The sequence below is a fragment of the Nelusetta ayraudi genome, unplaced genomic scaffold (genome assembly GCF_046127955.1).
Source record: "Nelusetta ayraudi isolate G7.1 ecotype Tasmania unplaced genomic scaffold, CSIRO-AGI_Nayr_v1 ptg000131l, whole genome shotgun sequence".
NCBI classification, from domain to species: domain Eukaryota; kingdom Metazoa; phylum Chordata; class Actinopteri; order Tetraodontiformes; family Monacanthidae; genus Nelusetta; species Nelusetta ayraudi.
The window spans coordinates 1,707,499-1,722,007 of NW_027466181.1; the positions used below are offsets into that span (position 1 = coordinate 1,707,499).

The following is a 14,509-nucleotide window of genomic DNA, read 5'->3' on the forward strand; positions in this document are numbered from 1 at the left end:
CAGGCCGCCTCATTCCGACAATCACCGCGGGCTGTTTTATTTCCCTCCGCCGCACCGCACCGCACCGCACCCCAACCCCGACCCTCGCTGATCCCTGCTCGAGCAGCTGCAGACACTGAGCCCCTGACACCTGGGAGGTGCGTGTGACAGAGTGGGCGAGGCGCTGCGAGAGGATGACTAACTGACCTATCACATCCACATTGACTGAGTTAATTAATATAAGTAGAGCAGGGGATTCTTAGCTCACTTTTCACGCTATGGATTTGCTGTCTCCTCACATTTGGTATGTTTTATGTCCATTCAATGCAAATCCAATGTGTTTCTGTCCCGCGGCCCAATCATGACAGCTAATTTTGGTAGGTGAGCCACTCTGATGGGGCCCCATTTTGATCGTGGCACAACACAGCGGCGGCCGTGAGTGATTGATATAAAACCTCATGTGAGCTGATGTCAGATTGCAGTACAGTGACTCGTTTAAAAGGGCCAGATTGGAGCCAGTGGCGCTGAGCTCCAGAACACTCACACACTCCTCTGTGGTTGTGCGGCACACAAGCTAGCGTTGTCACCAAATAACACAAAGCATTTATTTTTTAACACTTGCTGCGATTAACGCCAATTTGAGCACCTCTTCTGTTTTTCTATATGCATTTTAGACATGAAAGCAAACACACAAGCCACAACATACAATCTAACAGCCAGCTGTGTGGCCACACAGCGTTTATACTCACAGATGTCCCTTTGCAACCATGGCAATTTATCACACATAAAAGGAACGCTTTTCTAAAGGGTTTTTCAAAACGTTTTCACTATGTACCCATAACGACTTTTGTTCATGTTATTAAACGTGAATTTTTGCAGCAATCTTTGCGCGTGGTTAGCACACTTTAATTGTGCGCGTCTCTCGTGCGAATGCAACGCCGCCGCTCCAAAGTGCTACAAAGAGTCTTAAAGATGTAAACATTCACTCCATTCCGTTGCGTATGTGGATAAAAAAAAAAGGGGCATAAGCGAGGGAAGCAAAGAGGAGGAGGGAGGGGGGATGACACAAGCAAGACAGACAGGAAGACGGGCAGAAGAAGGTGGGAAATGGAGAGAAAAGGAGGGGAAAAGAGAGCAAGAAAGAGCTCCACTGCCTAGTCTTAATCTGAGCTGTTCTGATCAATAGCCCATTTCCCATTGTTGCCAGAGCTGTTCGATCGCTACACCACGGAATTAACACACCCACTTTAATCTAGGGGGAGAGGAGCGGAGGGCGGGAGGGAGGGAGGGAGGGCGGGGGAAGTGGAGGATGGAAAGGGGGGAAAGGGGGTTAAAGGGGCGAGAGGGGAGCAGCTGTGGAGGCATTCTCAAATGAAATCAAATCTAATTGTTATCACTGTAGCTGCTGCACTTATTACAACCACTGCTACAATTATCCCGCCGATGTACAGCCAACACACCGCCTTCCTTCAGCTCATACCTTGCTTCTTGCCACAGACCCTGGACGTAAATAATACAAATTAGTGCTGATTTGTCCACCGCCTTTAGATTGGAATGGAATGAGAGGTCCGGTGAGTGGTGGGGGAAGGACGGGGGAGTTGTTTGGAAGCCCGGCTTGGTTCCGCAGTGACAAGGAACGGCCTCTGTGGTGGGGTATACGGCGTCGGACACACTGGGACGTCAGGGCGTCTGAGCGCACGGCTCGGCTGCCGTGAGACTAGAGTGGCGTGGTTTCATGAGATAATGCTGTTAGGTGACAACAACATGTTCATGGTCACAGTGTAATCCTGTTACGCGTGGGATGGTTTGATGCGGTGGTGGCGGCAATAAAGCTTTCTTTTTTCTTTTTTTTTCGCTGTTCGGAGGAATGTTGTAATCTCAGGTCTTGATTGTCCATGTGGGAATCAAATGTCGATTGGCGCGAATTAGAAATGTGCAAGTATTTCACACGTGCGATGTCAAAATTTCCACTAATCACAGGAACGACTGCAGGCCAACGTCAATAGTGGCCAAAAATCCAATGCACAAAGCTTCATACAGAATCTCTACCTCGGAATTGTTGACCTGGATTACATTTCTATGGAAATTCAATCTTTAGGAAGCTGCCAAAAAGAAAAATTGAAGTGTTCGAAGGAACATCACATAAAAAACTACAGCTGTGATTATAAAAATTTTCAAGGCGACGATCAAAGTTTTTTTGCATCCTGCCCGAGTCGGCGAACCCTCTCAGCCATCCACCCCTTCATTGCCATAGTGAGCGCTTGTGCTTTCATTGTACCAACACTTGAGTTGAGCTGTTGAATATTGTAATTTACAGCTTAGGGTGCTGCCACGGGTGTCTTTGCTTTGTGCCTTTCCACCGAGACAGCTCCAGGGGGGGAAACACACACTCCTTCCACTCCCACCCGAGGCCCTACCCAACTTTTTTTGCTCCAATCCATTCTACTTACTCCAGTCCTTTTGAAGTAATTTCATAACAGAGCAATTTTCTCGTTAGCGTTGGGGCTTTAATTGTGGGTAATTAAGCGTGCTCCGCCAGCAGAGAGAGCGCTGTTCAGAGGACTGGGGGGGAAATTAGCCGTAGTTCAGCTGTGAAATATGGGGTTAAGTGGGAGACGGTAGGAAGAGGAGAGAGCCGAGGGGGGTCAGCGACTCCAAAACAGGGGGCGCACCACCTAAAAGGAGAAGCTGCTTTTGGGTGCAGCGGAAGCTGGGAGAGCTGCGGAGAGGAGGTGGGGAACACAAATAAGTGGTTCTTACAGAAGATTAGACAGCGGCGAAAGCTCAGTGGGGCTGAAGAAGAGACCGGCAGTAGAATAACGATCATTTAATAGTTGAAGGTGAGAGGAGCCAGCGGACACTTGTGGGGAAGAAGATTCCACATTTGAAAAAAATTAGATTCTGCTTCTAGAAAATTTCTAAAATATGTGTATGTTTTTTTGCAAGGACTTTGACTTGATTTAACATTTTGCAGCAGCGTTTTTACACATTAAGTTGAGTTTGATTGTGAAACCTTCTTGATAAACTAGCGGCTTGTGACAGAGTTTTAAATCATTTATTTCCCCACATGTCCACCACACTAAATGAGTGGGATTCACACCGTCAACTCCATACTCAAGTGAAGCAGTTAGGGGTCATGAGCAAAAAATAAATAAAAAAAATAACCCAGGGTGGGACTAACTCTCAGCCAGTGGATTATAGACTTTACGCAGAGTGACCCCTGATCAAATGCTGCGCGCTGCACCGCCAAGCGGAGCCTCTGCCCTTTGCATCCATTAATGCTTTCATTTTAACCCCATAACAGCCATAAACGTCACCGTGGCCATAAAGCGGATGAGGAACGATTGGAGGCCATTGACTGTACTGTCAAACCCTGGGCGGATGCTGGATGTACACCGACGGGGCTCTTTTACGAGCGCTCCGTCCCGGTCGCTCACGATCCCTCCCCACTTGACTGTAATGAACCCGTTAAAGCCTGTGTAAATATTGGCTCCCGTGCTCAGTGATTGTTTGACTACCTCCGAATGGGACGCGTTTGCAAACAAGTGGCTGGGCGTTGGAGGCGGCCGAGCTAATACCTAATCAATGAAGGGGTGCTCCCGTGCAGCCGGCTCCCTCAAAGAGCCCTGATTTACTCCAAGGTTGCAGATGTAATGTGTTGCGGAATACGCACAAATCTGCCCAGCTGCTGCTTTGTCACCGTCCAGAGGAGTTATTTTCAGGAAGGGGGAGGAAGCTTCTGCGGCAGCGGCACCGCTGTAGTCAGAACAAAATGTCTTCCTTAAAGCTCCGCAGAGGAATTAGAGTCTTAATGAGTCTGCGGCAGGTCGACTCGATGCAAGTTGTGTGCAAGTGAGGAGATTTTGTTAAATTTTAGGCCAAGCCAGAGAGAATCCTAACACTGGGAGGCGAACTAAAATGCAGATTCCCTCCAAGATAAATCAGTAGGGTTCAGTTGCTCCAGTTGGTTTTGGAACAAAACTGAAAATGTTAAAAATGTCAAGTTTTAATCCACAGCCTGGACCTTGCAGCACACACTACTGTCATATCACTACATTGTGTACTCCAATGTTGCCACCTAAAATTTTAGGATTGTTTTTGGAAAGAATGCACTTAAAAAAGGCACTATTTGCCTAAACATGTAGGGCGTTCATTAATTACAATGGAATTTAAATTAGCCATGCACATGTGTTGGAGTGTTTCACAATTAGAACCAGAACAATGTACACATGAGCTTTCAAAAAATGAAAACTGCATCGCCTGCGTTGACCATCGACAAATCATTGTTGCCTTTTTTTATAAGGTGACATTTCCGTCAAAGCAAACGTCAAAAACTGAGGAAATGATCGAAGATACAAAATGACGCTGAGCTTCGACCGGATGTGACAAATTCACATTAGCCACAGAATCTATAATAAATACAATGATGTGTATTTATCCTTGGGATTAAAAAAAAAGAAGAGCCAAGTCTCTTGTCATGGATGTCGCAAATTCTGCACTGACCAATTCTTTACAATTGTTTAGACAATTTATTTTATTCCTTCTATAAGCCACAATGTATTAACTATTACTCTATATATCCCCTAGTTCACAACAGCCATCTTGCAGCACTGCTCCCCACTCCACACACGATTCATTTTTGTGTAACAGCACCACCAACGAAGACGTATTTGTTGCACATTGGATTTTCATCTATAAATGGGATAAACTGCTGCAGCCATCTCAGTTTTACAAGTAATGTTCTGACCTTGTGTGACATGAACTTCAAATCAATAATAAAAAAAAGGTCACGGTGACAGAATGCCAGCAGAGGAAGTGTGTGTGTGTGTGTGTGTGTGTGTGTGTGTGTGTGTGTGTGTGTGTGTGTGTGTGGTGGAGAGGTTGTTATTTTTCCCCCCAAAAGATCCTTTATGTTTAGAGAAGAATCCCAAGCAGTACAGAAGGATTAATATGAAACGTCAATGAATAATGAATTGGAATCTAACAAAATAGCTGTTACTGAAATTAAAGAAGCAAAATGGAGAAAAAAAAAAATATGTCCATCACAATTAATCTACAAAGGTCCAAGCCATTCACACGTACAGGAGTGAAAGGTCGGTACTCTGTTACCTTGACCTCATAGGGGAGTTGTGGGAACTCAATAAAAGAAGCTCCCAGTGTGTGTCGTCCAGTCTGTATAAAACACCGTTGTGTCAGCCAAGTTAACAACGTTGTCTCACGTTGTTTTGTCCTCCATTAGCCATAATCAAACATAAAGGAACTGCTTGGATGGTTAAATCTCTATTCATCGCCGCAGCGGCTGCAGTCATCAGCGAACCAGGAGAGACAGGTTGTCTCTGTATGTGGGAGCCGCTTGAGCTCCACAATGTACAAATATGAGCAGCAATGACGCTAATCACAGGGTTAATCTGTGAAGGTTATGTATCGTTAAGAATAAAGTTGAAAAAAAAGAGGATGCGTAGTAAATTGTGATGCTGCGTTCACGCACTGTCAGAAAACTTGAGAAACTTTTTTATTTATTTATTTTTTTTAAAGGTGAGGATGCCACTTCCACTGCACTGCAGCTGCAGCTTCACGTGCACTGTTGTCTCAAAGTCTTGTTGAAACGTGTAACCAAAAGTTGGCGGTGTGGCTTTCAGGAGATAAAACACACCTGTCTGCTATTTACGTTTAACGTATTTTTTTAAATTATTATTATCATTATTATTATTATGACGTATTGTTAATAATGCGTTAAACCTAAGCCCTTAATGATTATGAGGAGGGTCATGACTGAAAAAATCAGCGATTCGGAATAGAAAACAACAAAAAGGACGCTTACCTGGTCACCGACGCGCCGTCATGGACTTGATGCGGCGCAGCTTCCCACTTTGTTTTTGATGAGAGTCCTGTCGACGCGCGCGCAGATGCGGGGAGGTCTGTGGCCAGTTTATCACGCTGGACGGCACATCAATCCGTGCGCGCGCGATAAACTACAAGGACCAAGAGTTTACACTGTCATGATAGGACGCTGCCGACGGCGGTAAATACGGACCGCACGAGACGAAGTGCGGAAGCAGAAAAAAAAAATAGAATAGAAATAAACAATAGCGCCACGGAGAAGCAGCGCGCGCGCGCGGCAACTAGCGCGACATAAAAGTTGCAAGCGGTGCGAGTAAATACAAAAAAAACCCCCACAAAGTTGACAGGTTGGGGTGGCGGGAAAAAAAGGGACTCCACCAACCGGGTAACTGTCCGAAGCGCTCGCGGTGTAGTTTATTGGCAATGCAGCCAATAAAAGAGGGGGGGAGCGAGGAACACCGCGCGCAGGGAGGGTCGAGCTAGAGCTCTGAGGAGGGAAGGCGGGCGGGGGTGGTGGTGGGGGAGGAAGAGCCTGAACCTCCTGCTCGCGTCAACCCACCAGCCCACCTTGAACTTTCTATCAGCCGCGGAGCGCCTCGTGCACGCCTTCTCCCCCCGCCAGCACACTGAGCAAAAAAAAATTGACCCGCGAAAATATATGTAGACGGGTGGTCGTGGCCGGTCTGAAAAAGCGGATCGATCGGGTTATAATTTTGTCCAAAAAGTCGAGGGGGGGGGGGGGGGGATTCGGAGGAGGAAAATAAAGTTCACGGAGGAATGAAATTTGAAAACAGATGGCGAATCACGTCGCCCCTAAATAAGATTCGATCTTCGCGAGTGGAGGGTAGATAATATTTGGATGGACGATTGATGAAAATGACGGATTTTTCATTTTAGACAGGTGGGGGTGGAGGGTCGGGAGATGGAGGTGGGGGGGCGGTGCGTTTGTGGGGGGGGGGGGGACTGAAACTAAACTTGGGACGGGAGGACGCCAGGAGCCCCGGTAGCTATACCCCCCCCCCCGCTCGCCTGCCTGCCAGCAACCAACACCTCGAGCCCTGACCACGCGCGAGTTTGCGCGTACACACACACACGCTCTCGATCGCGCGCACCCCCGCCCGCCTTCTCCTCCTCCTCTTCCCCCTCCTCCTCCTCCTCCACCACAGTTTCCACCCCGCAAAGAGGCAGGTGGGGTATAAGGCGGGCGGCGGGTGCAGAGAGGAAAAGGAGAAGAAAACAAGAATACCAAATAAATGAGAAATTTTCGTACAGGCCCCGCTTCCGTGCGTTCCATGCTAGCAATAACAATTAAATATCGACCGCTTTCCCGGCCGGAGAGAACCTGAGATACCCAGAGACTGCCAAGTACCGAGACCCCTCCCCAGCCTCCCTCCCATTTCTCCATTTCTCCTCCATCTTCCACATATACACTCTCCCCCTGCTCCTTTTCTCGTCATCCCCTCCCTATACACCTCTTTCCTTCTAATCCAAGTCCATCAGGCCAATCTCTTCTAATTTGGTGTATCTCATTTCTCTTGATTCCATCCCACAAGCCATTTCAGCTCCACTTTTATCATTGCTGATTTGGGGCGGGAGGAGAATTGGCCTCTTGGACGTACTATGTGTGTTTTTTTTAACCCCCCCCCCCCCCCCCCCCCCCCCCCCACACACACACACACCCCTGCTCAGTGCGGGAGGACTTCCTCACACCATGCATGTTGATTTATCCAAATCAATTATGGGATTGAGGTTCCCTTCTTTACATGGTGGGTCACCGGTCCGTAAGCTGGAACGTATACTCGGTTCTTCACTTGTGGTTCATTCGTTTTGGGCATGAACACCACTGAGTCTTGCTTTCCAGACACCACCCACCACCACACCAACCATCTGTTATTAGGACACGCGGTGTCGTAACACACAACGAAAACAAGACACATCTCAGCAACCCAGGAATTGACTTTGAAGCATTGAAACTAACAGAAAATAAAACTTATCAGTAGAGGATGAATACCAATGTGCTGACCACTATTATTCAATAGATCTGTAGACCTCTATCTGTATCATGTATTATTGACTTGTATCATATAAGACGTCTGGATTGTGTGTTTTGTGTGTGCAGATTATGGTTGGCAAAGGCCGCCGTGTCGCGACTTCCATTCTGTCTCCTCCTGTGATTAATCATTTAAAAAACTAACAAAAAAAAACCTTTGCAGGATCTGCCACATGTTTGGAAGGAGACAACAACAAAGAAGTTGGACACAAAACTTAGCTCTTTAGAAGCGTTAGAGGAAGCTAGCGAACCATAGGGTGACCTTTCTTTCATTTCACAGACAGGCTGGAGAAACGCTGATACCGATAGAGAACCTTCACACTTCATTCACACCCAAAATAGTTGGAAAGACGAGCAACAGCATCTTCTGTAATGTACCAAAGTATAGGCAACAGGACCATAGAGGAATGTTCTTGAAGACAACCACAGCCAACAACTTAAGCCCCTCAGAAACGACAAAGACTGAGAGCCTCCACAGACACATGGATAGTTTGTTGTCCCACAAAATTATTGTGGCTACTGTTGGCTTTTTACGAGATTATGGCTGAATTAATCAATTTGTGGTACTGATACATTATCAATACACAACAGCTCAAACCTCAGACCTCTGTTCCAGTGGAAGTGACCTGCAATCTTGCAATTTATAACCCCCCCCCCCAAAAACACACACACACACACACACACACACACACACACACACACACACACACACACACACACACACACAAAACAAAAACAAAGAAAACGGATGAGAAGTGGCCTCTGGTTTGTTCTCCCAGAAAGAAGAATACCCTTCACCCCCCTCAACACCCGCTCGTGGTTGATTGACAGGGCGGCTGGATTTGCGCGGCACGTGACCGGACTGCGGGAGGAGCGGCATTATGTGCGACTTATACACGTCCCGCCGGCGGCCAACTTTTCCCAAGCCGAGTCGCACAACTATCAAAAAGTTTCTCCATCATTGTCGCCGCGTCTCCCCTCCTCGCGCCTCTTTTATGTTTTTTTCCGCCTCAGATCTTCTCTCTGTGTTCGCACCCGAGCCATTCAATTTCTATTTATCTCGCCACTACGCGCGCCTCCTCGGGCTGCAAAAACACCCCCCCCCCTACCCCCACCCCCACATCCCATTCGCTCACCATTACGACCCCTCCACACCGTTTTGCTGTCCTAATTCGCCCCCCACCACCACCCCACCAGTTCCTTACATACTTCCCGTCACCTCGTTATCTCCCCCCCCGTTTGACTTTAATTAGCCAATGCATTAATTATCCACGCCCCAATACCTGCACCATTAACACGGGCTCACCTCCCTTCCCCGCTCCCCCACCTGTCCCCCCCCCCCCGAGCCCCGCTACCGGGCGGGCTGAGGACGGCGCATGGACGGCCGGCAAGCGAACTCCACTCCCCCCATCCACCTCCCCCTTATTTTTATTTATTTATTTTCTACCCCATGCCTCCTTTTCACTCTATTTCTCACTCCTCCACTCTTTGCCCCCTACCTATTTCCACCCCCGAGTCATCTCTCTCCCACCGTCTGCCTCCTGCACTCTCCTCCCTTTTCTCTCTCCCTCTGCCTCGCAGTCGCCTCTGCCGGCTGGTCTCTCTCCCCGGCGACGGAATTATGAAAAATGCGCCCATCGACAGAGCGCCTCAGCTTCGATTAGCCGAGATGGGACATGACAGGCCGCGATCAATACTTATACCGTCCTATAACGTGTCAACTAATGAATCAATCTCGGCTAAATTTTCCATTTTTCAAAAGCCGACGCGAGAGACTGGAATATCCTCTTTTGTAAAGATATTATTATCGATTTCGTCGGCAATTTGACATCGGGGGTAGTTAATTCCACTCTAGAATAAAATTGAAAACACTTGAGATTGAAGTGAGAGAGGGAGAGGGAGAGAGAGAGAGGCAGAGAGGAGGGAGGGCGGGGGAGAAGGAGGGAAGCAAGGGCAGGCTGGAGGGGAGGGGGAGACAGCTGTTGACTTGATAAAAGAGAATGGGAAGATAGAAGGAAGAGGGGAAAAGCAGTAGGAAGAGGAGGCTCCACTGCTGGTGTTTTAGAGGCAGCTGGTCTATCTATCTATCTATCTATCTATCTATCTATCTATCTATATATCTGGCATCGTCAGAAACAAAGGAAGAAAAAAAAAGGAGCTTTTTTTTTGCTGCATAATATTTTGAAATTCATTTTTATGTAACAGCCCACATCACATGACGTGCAGTTTTTGCACTACAATGTTTAGACACAAGCACTACACTGGCAACATTTTGATACAAATTTTCAGGTGCAGTGGATTTCTAGTTTCCTTCGCATTTGCTGTTAATTTAAACAGTGTGCGAGAGAGCAAGTTTCCCTGCAGGGACGAGCAAAGGATGATCTCATCTATCATCTGTCGGTCCATTTATCTCGCCTTTCAAGAACAGACATAAAGCTACATCCACCGTGCATGAGAAGAGTTTTTGTTGCTATTTTGTGGTAGGACAAAATGGCTTTTAGACACATTGGTGAAAATCAAAGTCATGGCACATGAGAAGCACACATGACTCTCATAAAGATGTTTAATTTTTTTTCCCCCCAACAGCCTCCCTTCTGAAATCAAATGTGGCATTTAAAGACTCCCTAACTCATCCAAGGCGACTCTGTCTTTTATATGAAATTAAAAAGCCTTTATTTTGGCATGGCTACAAAGATAAAAAAGACTTGACTGATGAGTTTCACATAAAACAGAGTCGCCTTGGATTTTTTTCAGTTCCAGCTTCTATGCATACACCCCAACCAAAGAGCACCTGTTTTATCTAAAGGACCCAAACAGCGCTCCTTCTTCATCTTTTCTTCACTTCAGTAATTCAGTGTGGCTATTAGGCGTCCAGTTGGCCCGTTGAGCGGGTTGATATCAAACTGCTGGCTAAAGATAATATCGCGACGACTGCCACCATGTGCATTTTTTACATCCCAAGTTAAGGTGAGACAACCTCCCAGACTGTTTTCTGTGCATTTCCGTGGCCGTGTGTGTGTGTGTGTATGTGTGTGTGTGTGTGTGTGTATGTGTGTGTGTGTGTGTGTATGTGTGTGTGGAAGCGGGAGGCAGGGGAGTCAGCATGTGTGTCAAAGTGAAATATAGATGGAGGAGGCCAGTGTGTGTGAGGGTCAGGGAGGTGCAGTGTAACTGTCGACAATCACAGCCTTATTTACCTGTCAAAAACACTATCATCCCACACGGCCACAGCCAAGCAATTTCTCCTGTCTCTTCCTCCCCGGCTCTCCTCTCTCCCTCTCTCTTTCTCTACCTCCAATTACAACCTAGAGGGCCATTTCTCTCCAGGACAAAAACATTCCCCGCCAGCCCTCCCTCTCCTTTCCGATAGCCCCCTTTTTCTCTCCCTCTCTCCCCATCGCTTCGACCATTCCGTCTCTTTCTCTCTCCTTTTCCCCCTTCTTTCCTTCTGCTGAGAGTTAGAGAGTGGAAATGAACAAGCTGTAGACACACACCACTTATTGCATTGCACGCCGATGTTTTGTACCAGTGCGTGAGGTAAAAAAAAATAAATAAATAAAAAAAAATGCGGCTGGCTACATGAGGCCAAAGAGGTGCAGGGGATGGGAGGAACTACTGTACCAGATGGAGAGACGTGAAATTAAGATGCACCGTGGGGTTGAAAAGCGCTTCGATCGGCGCGCTGTCGGCCGCTCAACAACTTCTGGAGCCGGAGCTGCCTCCGCTGAAACGCGCGCAGTTGTGGAGTGTGTTTAAATATTTGTGCAGACTGCGGCGAGCAATTCCTGCCTTGCCCGCTCTCACGCTGCGCGCTCGGCGGCTCTCCTCAAAGGGTGCTTCGATCAATAGTCCATATTTTTCTGATTGTCAACAAATCCCACATAAAAAAAACACAAACCATCAATGATAACACCGACGAGAAACGCCTGTGGCTTAAGTCCGATATGGCTCCTACGTTTGTGGCACACACCCTCAACTGAGGGAAGGGAAAAGTTCAGTCGCAGTCCACTTTGGATTTGCACCAATAGTCACTTGAGCAACGACTTTAATACTGCCAAATTAACTAATGTAAGCATTTGTATGGCACTGCTACTTAAAGGACCAATGTATAACATTTGATGAGATCTAACAGCTTATGAAATATTGTTTACATAAATCCATTTTAAAAGTAAGGAACTTCTGTGATTTCATTTGCTCATAATGAGCACTTTATTTTGTTAGGTACTATATTCAAGTGCTTGTTTGCGCAAAAAGCTCATCAGCCAGTCAGTCACGTGGCACCAAGTCAATGCGTTTAGGCATGTAGAGGTGGTGAAGACAGCTTGCTGAAATTCAAAGTGGTGTCAGAATGGAGAAGAATGTGACTTTGAAGGTGGCTGAGATCGCAGTGCTGATCTCCAGGGGCTTTCGTGCACAACCATCTCCAGGGTTCACAGAGGACGGTCGCAAAAAGAGCAAACGAGCGGCACTTGTACGGAGGGAAAAGCCTCGATGATGTCAGTGGTCAGAGGTCAGACTGGGCAGCTTGCTTGGAGACCGTAGAAAGGCAACAATAAGTCAAACAACCAATGGTTACAGCCGAGGTCTTTGGCAGTGAAGCGGCATATGCACGGTGCCGCGCAGGAAGTTCAGATGCCACTCTCCATGGTGCTGATTCTGAAGCTGCCGATGAGAAACCTCAACAGCTTGGAGAGAGTCGGAAGCAAATATGAAAAAGACAGAATAAAATCATAGATTAATTTAATCAAGGAAAAACGTATATTATATTATCAAATCTTTTTGTAACTGAAATCCTTATGAAAGATCAGACAGACACCGTGATTCTAGAACTGGCTTCCCTCAGCAGTCTATTTTAGTAATATTTAGCACATGTGTAGAATGTCTATTCTCAAACTATTCTCATTTCTGCAGCACTCACTGACAGGCTAGAGCAGGCATGGGCAAACTACGGCCCGGGGGCCATATGTGGCCCATTAAGCTTCTTAATCCAGGCGGCCGTAGTTGAAGAAATGATATTAATAGTAAATCAGTCATAAACTAGCTGTATTTCATCCATTTTGTTCAGTGTTCTAAGAGTAATTCCAGTAAAGAGAAAAAACACTGTGGAGCTTCAAAGACAAATATTTTGCTGTCACGCTTTTGCTCATTTTCAATTGACATTAAAGCATGTCTTCTACATAACCCGTCAAGTACTTTTTTTTTCTCCTATGAGGCGGGTCACCAAAACACCCCATCCATCTGCTCCTGCCCCAGTCTCTATGTCAAATTTTACAACCCACTGTGGCCCTCCAGTCAAAAAGTTTTACCCACCCCTGTGCTAGAGACACAGATTACTGCCAGAAAACATTGGTAGGTGAATTTTTGACATCAACCCGGTTCGCCAGACGGTGTGAAGCAGAGCTGCTCTGTGCAGGGCCACTCGCAGGACTACCGCTGGTGCACGGCTGCTGCGGATACCTGTGTGGCCTTTTATTTCCTTAAGCGATTCCTGATGGCGGAGACTCAGACGCACACACACACACACACACAAGCTCGCACACAGACTGATAGCGGTCTGCTGTCTGTCTTCATGACTGGCTCTGTGAAAAGGCCATCTGACAAAGCCATTAACAAGGCGGTGTAATACCTGTGTCTGTAGCGACTTGAGTGACACGAAAAAAGACATTTATGGACACTGCCATGACGGCAGGAGCGGCCAGACATGTGACTGACTGGATTACCGGCTGGCTGGCTGAGGGATGGAGTCAGACAGCAACACCATTGAGGACGGGAGAAACAGGACACAAATTATGTTCAGGAGCAAAAGAAGACTCGCGTTATTGCCGACTGTCTGATTGACACGCTGGAATCAGTCAGGACGCGTTTCGTTCCCTGTTCCCTGTTTGTGTTGAAGGTCAAAACAGGAATCGGCTCAGGTCGAGAGTGAACGTGCAAGTCGTCCAGACGGAGAATTGAGCCCCCAAAAGAGTGAGTGTTTGAAAGGATAGCCAAGTTTGTTTGTAGTCAGACGACTGAAGGCAGAAGGGCCAACAAAAAGATCCAACCAAAAATGAGGAGGGCAGAGACAAAGCATGAAGCCAACAGAGAGAGAGAAGAATGATGTGGAATTGAGTGTGTGCGTGTGCGTGTGCGTGTGCATGTGTGTGTGTGTGCAGCCGCGGCGGCAGGCAGAGGCAGCTAAGCAGAACCAGCCAGCCCTCACAAACCAATCAGGCCTTCATTAGGCTGGGCGGGGGGGATCGATGGCCAGCCCGCATCAATTAAACAGCACCCGCTCCACACACTATATATGTACACACACACACACACACACACACACACACACAGACACAACCCTATTCTATACACTGCCACCACATATATAGACAATGTGCACACATATATTAGGTTACAGCACGCATATGTAGTATAATGGCATATTTGTTTTCTTGTTCAAGCAATTGTTTTTGATTTTTTTCTTTTGCAAGTTTTACAGTGTAAAAGTATTTTTGGTATACAAAAAAAAAAAAAAATCAAAAACAAAAAACTATTCTCCATGAATGTAAATGTGATGAGACACAAAACTTGACTCAGCTCATGACATAAAAAAATGCCTTTTTTTTTTTTTGTTTTTTTGATGCGATTTTAAAATAACGACAA

At 46.8% G+C, this 14,509-nt stretch overlaps 1 protein-coding gene across 2 annotated transcripts in view; it reads right to left on the reverse strand.

Annotated features, from left to right (window-relative positions):
- erfl1 (Ets2 repressor factor like 1) overlaps positions 1-6,302 on the reverse strand; it is a 51,134-nt gene extending 44,832 nt beyond the window's left edge. The window contains exon 1 of one of the 2 annotated variants that reach the window (XM_076050967.1): positions 5,801-6,302. The gene's annotated coding sequence lies outside the window, so the exon portion shown is untranslated. The remainder of the gene's footprint in view (positions 1-5,800) is intronic. The other variant, XM_076050968.1, reaches the window with a different exon arrangement.
- Between the last annotated feature and the right edge of the window lie 8,207 nt (positions 6,303-14,509).